General features: G+C 45.7%; 1 long non-coding RNA gene across 2 annotated transcripts in view; it reads left to right on the forward strand.

Moving 5' to 3' along the window:
- Nucleotides 1-15,744, forward strand: part of LOC134970031 (uncharacterized) — a 47,801-nt gene extending 32,057 nt beyond the window's left edge. Inside the window, exons 1-5 of one of the 2 annotated variants that reach the window (XR_010189619.1) lie at nucleotides 9,663-9,751; nucleotides 11,530-11,598; nucleotides 13,681-13,730; nucleotides 15,077-15,116; nucleotides 15,562-15,744. This is a non-coding gene — a long non-coding RNA (uncharacterized LOC134970031). Of the gene's footprint in view, nucleotides 1-9,662; nucleotides 9,752-11,529; nucleotides 11,599-13,680; nucleotides 13,731-15,076; nucleotides 15,117-15,561 lie in introns of those variants that run through there. The other variant, XR_010189620.1, reaches the window with a different exon arrangement.
- The last annotated feature ends 222 nt before the right edge of the window (nucleotides 15,745-15,966 follow it).

Consider the following 15,966-nt stretch of genomic DNA (forward strand, 5'->3'; position numbering starts at 1 on the left):
AGTGATCACACTCCACCCTCGAAATGACCCTGGCTGAGGGGCTGAAGGCTGGGGGCTCAGGGACTAGGCACTGCACCCACCCTGCTCGGCACTGCAAAGACTTTTTTATTTTTTATTTTTCTCATAAAAGGGCGTGGCCACAGCTCCCACAATTAAGCCACGCCCCCAAATCTCTAGGCAGCTAGGGTTGTCGGCGGCAGCGGCACTGTATGTGGGCTGAGGCTACACAATGCGTGCGCTATCTCTGGGGAGGAGGAGGAGGAGGAGGGAGCCGCGCTGCAAGCTGCCAGCACCGCTACCTGTCATCCAGTGTGACAGACGCAGCGGCAGCAGCAGGGATGCAGAGCAGTGAGAGCGTCTCTTCAGTTTGGCGCCTCTCTGCACTGCATCCCTTTGCTGAGCGGTGAGCCCCGGCTCTGAGTGTATTATAGATAAAGTCATCAATTACACATGTATAGCTTCACCATTTACAATAGTTGCAAAGATACGTGTTCCCAATAACACTGTATAAGTAGAAATAAATATTTATTCAACATGAACTCTGGACTGCTATTGTGAAGGCGAACTGGTTAAAATGTACACTTATGCAAGCAATGTATCATTTCATTGCTACCAATATAAGATACAATTAGTGAAACATAACAATATTTATGTAATAACCCTATGTTAGAGGATTCGACTTTCCCTTTCCTATTACATACAAAGGCCCTCATTCCGAGTTGATCGCTCGCTAGCTGCTTTTAGCAGCAGTGCAAACGCTAAGCCGCCGCCCTCTGGGAGTGTATCTTAGCTTAGCAGAAGTGCGACCGAAAGGATCGCTGCGCTGCTACAAAAAAAAGAGTGTGCAGTTTCTGAGTAGCTTGAGACTTACTCCTAGCTAGCGAACACTTCAGACTGTTTAGTTCCTGTTTTGATGTCACAAACACGCCCTGCTTTCGGCCAGCCATGCCTATGTTTTCCCAGCCACTCCTGCGTTTTTATCCGACACGCCTGCGTTTTTACACACACTCCCCGAAAACGGTCAGTTACCACCCAGAAACACTCACTTCCTGTCAATCACTCTGTGGCCACCAGTGCGACTGAAAAGCATCGCTAGACCTTGTGTGAAACTGCATCGGCTTTTGTGAAAGTACTTTGCGCGTGCGCAGTGCGCGCCATACGCATGCGCAGAAATGCCAATTTTTAGCCTGATCGCTGCGCTGCGAACAACGGCAGCTAGCGATCAATTCGGAATGAGGGCCAATGTCTTTATAGGTATCTCTCTATCTCTATTTAGTCTTCTAGAAGATTGATAACACACAATATTAGTTTCACCTACTGGCCAGGTATTCTTCATCCGTTGGTGCACATATTGTTTGTTATTTATTTTCCCAGGTATTTAGAAATGTTGAGAATTATCAGTAACAGAGGTGATGTATGAGAACCACTTGATTGGTGCAAACCCAGGTTCATTTAAGAAGCTTGTATAATGGGTATAGATAGAAGATATCTGTATTACTGACTGTCCCTTGTTTAGGTAGATAGTAACTCCTTTGCAGAGAGCTGCTTGTTCCTATTTCACGTTGTATATCAACTATATATATATATATATATATATATATACACACACAGTGGGGCAAAAAAGTATTTGGACAGCCACCGATTGTGCAAGTTGACCCACTTAAAAAGATGAGAGAGGTCTGTACTTTCCATCACAGGTACACTTCAACTGTGAGAGACAGAATCTGAAAAAAAAAACCTATGAAATCACATTGTATGATTTTTAAACAATTTATTTGTATATTCTTGCGGAAAATAAATATTTGGACAATCAAAAAGTTTAACTCAATACTTTGTAATATAACCTCGGTTGGCAATTACAAAGGTCAAACGTTTCCTGCAGTTCTTGACAGGGCCGGTGCTAGGGTGTTCGGCGCCCCCCTGCAAACTCTAAATTTGCGCCCTCCCATATTCATTTGGCGCGCGCCGGGAAAAGGGGTGTGGTCTCACAAGTAAGGGGCATGGCCACACAGTAGTAAAATTACGCCACAATGTAGCACAATCTTATTAATCTTATACGTAATGCCCCACCCGTAGTAGTAGCGTCCTTATACGTAATGCCCCACCCGTAGTAGTAGCGTCCTTATATGTAATGCACCCCAGTAGTAGTAGCATCCTTTTACATAATGCACCCCCAATAGTAGTATCATCCTTATACATAATGCCCCCCGAGTAGTAGTAGCATTCTTATACATAATGCACCCACAGTAGTAGTAGCAGCGTCCTTATACGTAGTGCACCCCCAGTAGTAGACGTGTCCTTATACGTAATACCCCCCAGTAGTAGTAGCGTCCTTAAACGTAATGCCCTCCCGGTAATAGTAGCGTCCTTGTACATAATGCCCCCCCAGTAGTAGTAGCGTTCTTATACGTAGTGTACCCCAGTAGTAGTATCGTCCTTATACGTAATGCCCCCAGCCCCAGTAGTAGTAGCGTCCTTACACGTAATGGCCCCCCCAGTAGTAGCGTTGTTACACGTAATGCCCCCCTGTAGTAATAGCGTCCTTATACGTAATGCCCCCCCCAGTAGTGGCGTCCATAGAGCGCGCGCACAGACATACCTCACACATACACACACACACACACAATTCACACATATATACACACACATACACACCCACCATACACACACACACACACACACACACACACAATTCACACATATATACACACACATACACACCCACCATACACACACACACACACACACACTTCTCTCTCACCCTCTACTTACCTAATCCAGTCTCCCTCTGTACAGCAGCCAGGTCCGTGTAGCTCCGCCCCCTTAAGGCCCGTTTAGCCACGCCCCCCTACTGTCCCATGTAGCTCCGCCCCCTTCTGTCCCGTACTCGGCGCTCTCACACAGATGAGATGAGGTGAAGGGAGGGAGGAGGCGTATCATGCTGCAGGTGCCCGCTGCCAGTGCCTGTCACACAGTGACAGACACAGCAGTGGCAGCAGCAGGGGGGACAGGACGGCGCAGCAGGGAAGGAATGCAGAGTAGGGGAAGCGCCTATCCGTCCCAGCGCCTCCCTGCACTGCATCCCTTCGCTGAGCGGGTAGCGCCGGGCCTGGTTCTTGACCAGGTTTGCACACACTGTAGCAGGTATTTTGGCACACTCTTCCATGCAGATCTTCTCTAGATCTGTCATGTTTTGGGGCTGTCGCCGGGAAACACGGACTTTCAACTCCCTCCACATATTTTCTATTGGGTTGAGGTCTGGAGACTGGCTAGGCCACTCCAGGACCTTAAAATGCTTCTTACGGAGCCACTCCTTAGTTACCCGGGCGGTGTGTTTGGGGTCATTGTCATGCTGGAAGACCCAGCCACGTTGCATTTTCAATGTTCTTAATGAGGGAAGGAGGTTCTTGCCCAAAATCTAACGATACATGGCCCCATTCATCCTCTCCTTAATACGGATCAGTTGCCCTGTCCCCTTTGCAGAAAAGCAGCCCCAAAGCATGATGTTTTCACCCCCATGCTTCACAGTAGGTATGGTGTTCTTGGGATGCCATTCATCATTCTTCTCCCTCCAAACACGGCGAGTGGAATTTATACCAAAAAGTTTGATTTTGCTCTCATCTGACCACATTACATTCTCCCAATCCTCCTCTGGCTCATCCAGATGGTCACTGGCAAACTTTAGACGGGCCTGGATATGTGCTGGCTTAAGCAGAGGGACCTTTCAGGCGCTGCAGGATTTCAATCCATGACAACGTAGTGTGTTACTAATGGTAACCTTTGTGACTGTGGTCCCAGCTCTCTGGAGGTCATTGACCAGGTCCCCCCATGTAGTTCTGGGCTGATTCCTCACTGTTCTCAAGATCATTGATACCCCACATCTTTTTAAGTGGGTCAACTTGCACAATCGGTGGCTGTCCAAATTATTTTTTGCCCCACTGTGTATCAGGGACGTGCAGTCAGGGGAGGCAGGGGAGGCAGTGCCTCCCCTGTCATTAATGATTAAGATAATACAAAGAAGATGCATATGACACATATTCTGTGTCATATGTATCCTCTTAATATTATTCTTAATCATTGCTCCCCTCCTTATGTGTTTGGGAGGCACCGATCGTGGTGCCTCCCGTTGTCTCTGGGGAAATGTATGGGAGCAGGGGGCAGGCACGGGCGGGGACTAGCCATGGGCAGTAAAAGCCCATTGAAAATATATGGGAAAGCGGCACCATTAGAGGTGCCGCTTTCATACAGGGACGTGCTTTCAACCTATGAAAGCACGTCCCTGTCAGTGAGGCCACAGTGATTGGCCAGGGGATCCGTCACTGGATCCGCTGTCAATCACTGTGTGGGCGACGCTGGCGGAGGAGGTGCGGGCGGCTGGATGAGGCGGTGGTGCGGGCGGCGGGATGCGGCAGTGGTGCGGGCGGCGGGATGCGGCGGTGGAGCGGGCGGCGGGTTGCGGCGGCGGTGCGGGTGGCGGAGGTTTACCTTTAGCCTGCAGAGTTTGGCAGCGGAGCGGTACCAGTTTCAAAAATGGCGCCTCAGCGTCATTTTTGAAATTCAAGATGGCCGCCGCGAGCCAATCATGGCTCGCCGCATCATCGCCCCGCCCCCTCCAGCTGACTTATATAAGTCAGCGCGAGGCAGAGGAGCGTCAGTCCGACGGCGGAGGAGGAGCTGTGAAGAGCTCCTAAAGAAAGAAGACGCCGGAAGTCCTGGATGGGCGGCGGCTATGCAAAAGAGCTTAGCAGCCGCCGCCCACCAGGTGAAGACGCTGGAAGCCCTGGGGAGGTGGCGCCCCCCCAGGTGAAGACGCAGGAAGCCCTGGGAAGGCGGCGGCCACGCAGAAGAGCTTAAAGGCCGCCGCCCCCAGGTGAAGATCCAGTTTAATAAAACTTATTTTTAAGACCGTGTGGTGTTTTATTTTAATATTTTCTTTACAGGTGGACTACAGGTGCCAGCGGGCCCTTTATGTCCGGGCATGCTGGCACTTGTGGTTCTCCAAGTGCCAGCATGCTGGGGCAGGCTTGCTGGGACCTGTAGGCCACCTGTAAAGAACAATATTACTATTCTTTGCAGGTGGACTACAGGTGCCAGCGGGCCCTTTATGTCCGGGCATGCTGGCACTTGTGGTTCTCCAAGTGCCAGCTTGCTGGGGCAGGCTTGCTGGGACCTGTAGGCCACCTGTAAAGAACAATATTAACACACAATGAACCCCGCACCCACCGCCACCAGGGGTGCGGGGCATAGCACTGGGCTATCAGCCCAGTGCTGGTTATTGCTCGGGAGGGGGGACCCCATTTTTATTTTTTGGGGTTCCCACTTTCCGAGGAATTCCAACCCTGGGCTGACTGGCTGGGGGGATGATTAATGTTATGGCAGGGGGACCCCACACTGAGTGTCTCCCCTGCTATGGCATTACTCCCCCTGGCTGGTTCGGCCTAGTGCTGGTTTTATTGATGTATCGGGAGACCACACTTTTTTTTTTTTCTCGGGGGGGGGGGGGGGGTGGCTTGTTAGCTGCCAGTGCCTCCCCAACCAGTGACCTACCGCACGTCACTGCTCTCCCCCCTTTGTTCTTGGCCACTTTTGGCTTCCTTCCCTCCAAAACTGCAATACAAACCTCTGACAGCAACACAATCCTATCACAAAAGTCTAGATCCACCGCTGCTCGTGCTACTGTTCAGGGATGATTCTGCTCGTCTCCAGCCTCCACCATAAGCAGCAGCTCTTCCAGCAGCAGCGCAGCTGCTGGGAGACTTGCTGCTGCTGCAACTGAAGGAAAATGGAGGCGGACACAGTCTGGCCCCATGCTGCCCAAAAAGAGGCTTCGGAATCTCCTCCTACTGCAGTAGTGCAGGTAGAACCTGCGCTGCTGCTATTGCCTTATGGACGTGTGAGGGAAGGAGACACAAGCACAGCAGGCACAGCCAGGGGCGGTGATGACAGGATAGTGCTATGGATTTTATGAGGAAGGGTGGCCCCAAATTGGTGTCTTGCTTAGGACCCCATGAGGTCTAAATCCACCTCTGGCGGCGGCCATAGCAGCGGCTTTAGCGGGCATGCCTCACCAACCACTGACCTCACCGCACGCCACTGGAGCCAACACGCCAGCTCACTCCCTGTGTGGTAACACCAATATGAACCATTATTATATGTGTGCAATATTCTACTTCATTTGAGAAATTTCTAATACCAAGTGCACTGCATGAAGTAAACTTGAGAGATAGGGTCGTAGATGGGATAAGTGCCTGCTGCAATAATTTGCATATGGTAATATCTGTCTAACAGTGGGATTCCCATGTTAAGCAGAAGGGAGAGCTGTATCTCTAACATACCAATATGAGTATATTTTGCTGAATTGAATGAATATATTATACAGGTTCATATTGGCACATATTGAATAGTTTCTAAGTAACAAATAAATACAGTAAATGACTTACTCCTATTTAATAGAAAAAGCCTATATGTCGGAGCCGTGACACGTAGATGCAAGTATATCCTGCAGTATTGTATTAGCATAACATACAGATTTACCCTGCCATCTGCCTGCAATATTCTATGTAACAAACAGACACAGTGAACAACCTGTGTCTATTTAATGGTAAAAAACTTGTAACTATGGCCCTCATTCCGAGTTGTTCGCTCGTTCTTTTTCATCGCATCGCAGTGAAAATCCGCTTAGTACGCATGCGCAATGTTCGCACTGCGACTGCGCCAAGTAACTTTACTATGAAGAAAGTATTTTTACTCACGGCTTTTTCTTCGCTCCGGCGATCGTAATGTGATTGACAGGAAATGGGTGTTACTGGGCGGAAACACGGCGTTTCAGGGGCGTGTGGCTGAAAACGCTACCGTTTCCGGAAAAAACGCAGGAGTGGCCGGGGAAACGGTGGGAGTGCCTGGGCGAACGCTGGGTGTGTTTGTGACGTCAACCAGGAACGACAAGCACTGAACTGATCGCACAGGCAGAGTAAGTGTGGAGCTACTCTAAAACTGCTAAGTAGTTAGTAATCGCAATATTGCGAATACATCGGTCGCAATTTTAAGAAGCTAAGATTCACTCCCAGTAGGCGGCGGCTTAGCGTGTGTAACTCTGCTAAATTCGCCTTGCGACCGATCAACTCGGAATGAGGGCCAATAGTCGCAACTGTTGCAACCTTCGGGACAGCAACAAAATAGATACATTGGAAAGGAGCTAACGGGCTACTAAAACAAGCCACACCATATGAAATGGGATATTAAGAATTACAATTGGTAACTTGTGGCAGTATTCCAACATTGATTAGAGATACCTAATATAGTGAGCGAGCAGAGTGAATAGCTCATGTCTGCTTAACATTTTGAGAGTATTCAACTCTAATCAAGCTGTATGATACAACGACAGTAAAGTTATATTGTATAATTTATGGGATCAGTTGCATTCACACTATGAAAGATAATGAATGCAACAGTTATATGATTAGCATCAGTGTGTCACAGTATGCCTTTATTACAAACGACAATAGCCCCGTTAAATGTGCGGCATGATTAGGCTTACTGCATTCCAATACATCCTATATAATACTGTTGATAACTACAGCAGCCTTACAGCTCTCGATTCCCAATCACACTACATAATATAGTAATTGGGAATAAAGTAACTAGAAAACCACAAATAGTACGTTACATTCCATTTCAGGCAATTCAGAGCAATACGCTCATCTGATACTCACGTACAGGATTAAGGCACAAGCGAGAGTTCCAATCAATCTCTAGAGACAGTCTTAATATTAGCAAAAGCTATTGATGCAAATTGCCCTGCCACAGGGATTTAACACTGAGATACCTGTCCCACAAACATAAATTAAATTATATTATTTATATACTTGGGAATATATTCCAATGGTGTCGGATGGCATTGACTCAAGTATTATTGAAGAATCAAAAGCTCATTCCCCATGTATAGAATTGGCATGGCAGATTCCATGTATGTACGCAAAACCATGAATATAGAATAAGGGTTTAAATATATACCCCTACACCAACCGTTAGACACTGTTATATACCACCCTGCAACCTGAAATAGATAATGTCAGGCAATTTATAGGGTACCTTAGTGAATAAGGGTATAATTCCAGTAGTCGACAATTTTGAGGTTGGTTCCAGGAATCTTTGCACACACACAAAAGTGATATTAATACAATAAAGACACATTAGTGAATTTGATATTGATTTTTATTAATTGATTGTAATTTTTGTCTTGCAATTTTTCACATCATCAGGCATTTTAATTTATGACATTAAAAGTGAAATTTTAATTATACTTACCTTCTTTCTATAAGTGCGCCAACAAAGAGACAAATCTTTCCATTCCAGTGTTTTTCTGGTCATTCCCAGTAATGTGTCCCGGGATATTTCCCAGGACACATTCCCGGGAATGATACTTTTACATTAGCGGCCCGACCCGGCATATTGCCGGGTCGGTGACGTCACCGCTGACTCTACTGGAGGCGGTGCTTTGAGATAATCTTCTCCAAGCACCACCTCCTCCTATACAGAGAATGGGTGCCGGGTCGCTTTGACCTGGTAAACCCGTTTACACTGCACAGCTTCCCGGGATGGTCCCGGATTCAACCCAGGTCGAGACCTGAGTTGAAATTCCGGGATGCTCGTCTCGGGAAATTGAAAGTGTACCCTTTTTACACTGACAAAAATCCCGGGATGATGCGCGTTCACGTGCAAAATCTCGGGATAAAATTGTCAGTGTAAAAGGGGTATTAGAAGCTTTTGGGAGGCTGGAGCTGGTCTTACAAGATGCTGCAGGGACTGATGGGAAAATTCCCTCTGTCCCTGCATTTTTGATCAGATTTATGGAGTTTCTTTACATAGCGTCATTCTGAAATGACATGAAATAACATGACATTTTGGCCTGAATAGGGTAAAACATTAAACCACAATAGAGATCAATAGAAAGACCCCTACTGTGCGATATTCAGCGAGCTGTGGAATGAATGGATGAGATAATTGCATTATGTTCTCTGTTAACCCTTTTGCTGCATAGCAAACACTCGTTTCCGCACTTTTATCATGAAAATAAACTTCTTGAACAGAGTGCAAATATCTCTTCTCAGTGGCGGCTGCAGCACCGTCCAAAATTCATATAGAAGATCCGCCCCAACTGCCACCTGAACTGCTGCCACACATCGCTGTCCGGGCTCACTGGCAGTTGGTGTTTCCCCCCTATGTGAATTTTGGATTGTGCTGCAGCCAACACTGAGAAGAGATATTTATCTGTTTGTGTTAAACAAACTTATCTCCATCTCTAGGAAATATAAATATCACATTTTCCAGCATTTATGAGATAATTATGTCTATTAAACATCCCTCAAATCTTAAGTGTCCTCCGTCGTCCTATAGAAATGTCAGGAGGTTTGGTTTATATGTAAAATAAAATAAAACGTCACAAATTATAACATTTCGGTAACGCGGGTGTAATAGCGGCTCTTCAGCGGGCTCTTGGTCACTATTAGGGAGGTGTTACCCTCGTATTGTAGTTTATTTTTTGAACCAATATCATTTAATGCACAAATCATGGAGAAACGTATTAGAGAGCGATGTGATGGAAGCACAGTTACACCCTTTACATGCCATGGCCTGGCCACTGTGACTAGTGAATTGTGATGTCATAATACATCATACAGTACTTACTACTGCTCCCATGCTACAACAGGTCATTGCCTCCCTGATCTGTCGAGCGACAACATCTTACTTGGTAAGTGATATTTCCTTGGCTTTAGATTTATAGTACAACTGTGCAGAAACTAATAGCAGTATAATAATTATCAGAATAAACCTGTATTCAATAATAAATAGCATCAACAAAGTATCTGACATGTGATGCTGCACTGCAGGTGGGGCAGATGTCAGATAAGAGTTTATTAAACATCACCCCAAATCTTAAGTGTCCCCCGATGTTCTACAGAAATGTCACAAGGGGGTATATTTAATAAAAGTCGATTTTGTTTGGTTTTGTTCGATTTTAGATCAATGTTAAATATATTTTAATCGATGTTGGGCTTCCAGGGTTAAAACACACATTTGCTAGCAGATAATATTTTATATAAATTTTTAAATGTTAGTAAATGTATTTTAACCCTGTAAGCCCAAAATCAATTAAAATCATTTTAACATCGATCTAAAATCAAACAAAACCAAACAAAATCGATATTTAGTAAATATACCCCAAGGTTTGGTTTATATGTAAAATGAAAATAAAAACTGTCACAAAGTATAACATTTCGGTAACGCGGGTGTAATAGCGGCTCTTCAGTGGTCTTTTGGTCACTATTAAGGCGGCTTTACCCTTGTATTATAGTTTATTTTTTGAACCAGTATCATTTAACGCACAAATCATGGAAAAACGTATTAGAGAGCAATGTCACAGAAACACACTTACATCCTTTACATGCCATGGCCTGACCACTGTGATGTCATAATTCATCATTGCATTGTGATCTCGTAATTCATCCAGCTTACAACTGCTCTCGGGCTGCCTCTCTGAGCTATCTCTGACCTATCTTGTCAGTGACATTTCCTTGGCTTTATATTTATACTAGTACATCTATGCAGAAATGAATAACAGTATAATAATTATCAGAATAATACTGTAGCAGCAACAAAGTATATGTCAGGCCTGAGGCTGACATACGATGCTGCACTGCAGGTGGAAGGGAGAAGTAACATAAGCGTTACATGTGCGAGGGGCGTGTCCAAACTCAAATCTAAATTACAGTGTAATAAAGCTGTCCAACATTTGTGGGCTACATGCAAAAGAAGCCAGTATTTACCCTGCAGGCAAAAAAAATCTAGTGTACTTGCCCACTTACATGGCAGCATAGTCTGTCCAGGTGCAGTTACTGGATCTTTGCTTAAAGCTGGGTACTCACTGACAGATTTTTTTTTATGTTGGCCTATCAATCAACCAATTTTTGGGGACATTGTAGGCACTAATATCTGAGCTACACACTAACAGTTTTCTTTTTAAAGTTACCATATCACACCGCATTTGCCTATGTCCGCCCGCAAGGAGGATGACATAGTGACAGGAAAACATAGGAAATATGGGCAGATTATTGAGATTACACACATACTGCTCGATATCAGGAGATTGTGGCCAAGATTATTGGTTTGGGGCAACAGATTGCAAAATCGATCGCTCATGTGTACGTGGGAGAGGTTTCCCAGAATTATCGGCAAAATGCTGAAACGCTCTTTCATACACACTATAAAAAATATTTGCCTGAGAACCTGATTATTGGTAAATCGGCCCAATAATTGTATAGTGTGTACCTAGCTTGTCTGTCACCTCAGAATCAGGCCCATAATACAAAGTAAGCACATTAGACAATTCCGTACAGGTTCTCAAATTACCACCTAGATCATAATTGCACATCGCCTGTCCTTGTTACTGTGTTACATTTCTCCATCAGATTTATTAGTATGTATATATATTATACAGATTACTCATTTTTTAATATTTGCACTCAACAGCTCTAAGAATGTCATCGATCATCGATTTTGTTTTGGGATGCGCGATGCGCGCGGATGAAGGACTGACCAGTAAGTAAAGTAGATAAAGCTGTGAAATGATGTGAATTCTCTTGTTGATTACAATTAATACACCTTTGGGGAATTATGCAGTCAGGATACTGAATACAAGGGCAGAACTACCATAGGCTATGGGGGTGCAGCTCACACCTGAGGTGAGCTATCTTCCCTGTTATAGTTCCTGTGCTGTATAGATTATGTATCATTTGGTGGTATATAAGAGATCTTATAAACAGTTGCTATGGGGCCTACACATATCTAGTGACGCCCCTGTCTCATAGTGTGTAGTGGTTGCTCCCAAAAGCTCTGCACCTAATTAAATGCCCCGTCTTGGGACTGATGTGTATTAAACTACGCTTGTATGCACCCGGCAGCTGCAGGTACATGTAACACTAATCACTTCACATAGTCATGTCAATTCCTAATCATGCACTTGGGAATAATAAGTAATGTGTTCAGCCATGGAGCCCCACACCGGCCATAAATTGTGAAGCCATGATCAGTGTAGCAGTGAGAGAGTATCTGCATTGGGAGATCGGCCATAAGTTGTACAGCCATGATCAGTGTAGCAGTGGGAGAGTATCTGCATTGGGAGATCGGCCATAAGTTGTACAGCCATGATCAGTGTAGCAGTGGGAGAGTATCTGCATTGGCAGATCGGCCATAAGTTGTACAGCCATGATCAGTGTAGCAGTGGGAGAGTATCTGCATTGGAAGATCGGCCATAAGTTGTACAGCCATGATCAGTGTAACAGTGGGAGAGTATCTGCATTGGGAGATCGGCCATAAATTGTACAGCCATGATCAGTGTAACAGTGGGAGAGTATCTGCATTGGGAGATCGGCCATAAGTTGTACAGCCATGAGCAGTGTAGCAGTGGGAGAGTATCTGCATTGGCAGATCGGCCATAAGTTGTGCAGCCCTGATCAGTGTAGCAGTGGGAGAGTATCTGCATTGGGAGATCGGCCATAAGTTGTACAGCCATGATCAGTGTAGTAGTGGGAGAGTATCTGCATTGGGAGATCGGCCATAAATTGTACAGCCCTGATCAGTGTAGCAGTGGGAGAGTATCTGCATTGGGAGATCGGCCATAAGTTGTACAGCCATGAGCAGTGTAGCAGTGGGAGAGTATCTGCATTGGGAGATCGGCCATAAATTGTACAGCCATGATCAGTGTAGCAGTGGGAGAGTATCTGCATTGGGAGATCGGCCATAAGTTGTACAGCCATGATCAGTGTAGCAGTGGGAGAGTATCTGCATTGGGAGATCGGCCATAAATTGTACAGCCATGATCAGTGTAGCAGTGGGAGAGTATCTGCATTGGAAGATGGGTCAGTCATAGCCTTGTATAAGACACTTGCGCTCAGGTATTGTGGGTCTTATACTGATGCCAGCACTTATATTACAGTTACAGAGAACTCCACATAGCTGATATATGCTAAACACTGTTTCCCACTAAGGGGCAGATTCAATTAGCAGGCTGTAATATTTTGTTTAACGCGCAATTAATTAATGCACATATTGCAGGGAAATGTCACTTAGCTCATCTGTGGAGCTCACACTTAACTCATAATTCCATGGTACATAGATTTTTTGTATCATTTTTGCCAATTTCTAAAATGTGTTGAAAACCCCTGTAACTCCCACCTGCTAGCCTAAAAACACTGGTCCTTTCAACACAACACCCATATACATGTCCAGCATCAGTTATCCCATTATTCTTGCAGAATATCTTCCCAAAAATGACAACATGATTGGCCAAATTAAGCTAATTAAAACTTCTAAGTGCCTAATCATTAATGACTGGGAGTGCCCCAGGGGTCCTGAACCAAGACCTGATATTTTTATCTTAAAATAGGGATTTCCCAAACTTTACAAACTTGCTCAGGGGCTATGAAGAGATGGACATCTTAAATCCTATGAAGAGTAAACGTGGGTAAATGTGCACATCTAATTAGTTAGCAAAAAAATTTGTGCCCACCCATTTTAAGTTGAATTCAGCGGCTATTAGAAACATTGTACAAGTCACATTGCCCATCAATGAGCAGCTGCAGAATCCAAGACACTGACTGTTGTTTTACATTTTCTTTACAGCTATTGAAAGAAATATCTTGTCCTTTGTGGATGTGTTAGAGACAATAAGGGTGAGTGAATAAAACATCTATATGTCAGTCTAGGGAATGTGAGGGAGACTGAGCCATATGGCTCTGGCATACAGCAGTTGGGCAGTACGTATGGCGCTGTGGTTAGCATTACTGCCTCACAGCACTGAAGTCGTGGGTCAGTACCCACCATGGCCCTGAGTTTGTATATTCTTCCCGTGCTTGTGTGAGTTTCCTCCGGGTACTCCAGTTACCTCCCACAATCTGGTAAATTGGCTCCCATCAATATTAACCCTAGTCTGTGCATATACATGTATTTAGGGCAGGCTAGATGGGCCAAGTGGTTCTAATTGTCTATCAAAATTCTCTATGTGGGACCGAGGTAATCTGCAGCTGGGAATAAAGCTGAGTACGCACCTATACAATCATCGCCCTGTTCTCCCGATATCAGGTGAACAGCCGTTGATTGTATAGGTGTGTACTCTGTATGGATGTAGGAGTGTTAGACAATAAATGGCTTATAGTGCTCCTGCAACAGCTAGGACCAGGAGGTCACATCTTATGTGCTGCACATGCGACCTCCCAAACCCCAAAGAGGAGCTACTACCCCCCAACCACCGCCTCACAGGAGGTCATAGGGGTCACAGCTGAGTACACACAGAGCTTGCCTGATTGGGAACGTTTTACTCGATCAGCCGAGGGTCGCGTAGGTGTGTACCCATCTTTAGCGGCCACTGTGTCTAATATACTAGTGTATATAATGACAATAGTGTTTGGATTCCCGTTACATCAGCCACCACTGACACCCCCACCTCTGCTTACCCTAGTCTGCTTATGGCTATCTGCAACCTTTATGGCCATCTTGTTATAATCTGAACGATATTGAATAAACCTGTAACATTTGTACCCCTTTTCCACTAGCGCAAAAAACACAGGTAAATGCACGGGGGCGCGCATTTACCCATGTTTTTTGCTAGTGGAAAAGGGTCAACCCGGATCAAGTGATCTGGGAATCCTACCCGGGTAGCTTACCGGGTCGAACACGAGTTCAACTCGGTAAGCTGTGCAGTGTAAACGGAAGCCGTGTCGATGCGACACGGCTCCCGTTCATAGTCTATGGAAGGGCAGCGCTGGGAGATCATGTGATCTCCCAGCACTGCACCCTGCCACGTCGCCAGCAGCGGCACAAACTCGGCAATATGCCGGGTTGGTGAGCGCAGTGGGAAAGGGGGCTGAGCATGGGTTGCAGCCGAGTAGCACCCGTGTTAGGCTCCCGGCTGCGACCCGTGCTTAAGGGGTGGAAAAGGGGTAGTAGTAACTAGCTTGTATTGGTGATTACTCTCTATAATCCTCCTAAAATGTATTGTATTTTCTTCCCTGTACCACAGAGATCTCGTAACCCCCAAAACAGAAAAGACAATCAAATAAGTAAGTGACTTTCAAAGCTGCCAATAAAACTATTGTCCACTCACTCATCCTTTCCCATCTCAACTACTGCAACCATCTCCTTACAGGCCTCCCTCACTCATATCTTGCTTCCCTTCAATCCATACTTAACGCTGCAGCAAGACTTGTCTCGCCGATCCACATCTGCCTCCCCTGCCTAACGCTGGCTCTCCTTCACTTACAGAATACTCCTCCATCTCTCACCCTCACATACAAGGCCCCCTCCAACTGCACTGCTCAGCTCCCTATATCTCCAACCTCATCCTCATACATACTCCCTCCCGCCTTTTCTCAGCTATGGTAACCACAACGTTTTCCCATTCTCTTTCCCTCATAATGTTCATATCTATGGTTGTCTACACTGTTTGTGTTGTGTACATGAGTCCCTGTACCTTTGTCACTTACAAGGTTTTTCTTCTCTTTACAGGAACAAGATGAAACACCACCGCCAGGGAGATTAGTGTGGGTGTGACCGCGCTGGTGTGGGTGACAACATCAACTGCTGCCTAATCCTAGTCAGTGGGGGGTTGCAGTTACACTGAGGTCCATGGTGAGGTCAGCTGTGATCACGCGGTAATCCTCTAGGAGAGGCCGGCAGACTGGAGGAAGTGTAGGTACTTACCCTAGGTGTAGCTGTGGGGAGCAACCTAGAAAAACAGGTAACTCCCCACAGCTACACCCAGGGTAAGTACCTACACTTCCTCCAGTCTGCCCCACTTATTCCATCTCCTAGTAAGCCAACAGAGGATTACCGCGTGATCACAGCTGACCTCACCATGGACCTCAGACACCAAATTCACCTTATACCCCCCACTGACTCGCATGGATAATA

The sequence above is a fragment of the Pseudophryne corroboree genome, chromosome 11 (assembly GCF_028390025.1).
Source record: "Pseudophryne corroboree isolate aPseCor3 chromosome 11, aPseCor3.hap2, whole genome shotgun sequence".
Classification (NCBI taxonomy): domain Eukaryota; kingdom Metazoa; phylum Chordata; class Amphibia; order Anura; family Myobatrachidae; genus Pseudophryne; species Pseudophryne corroboree.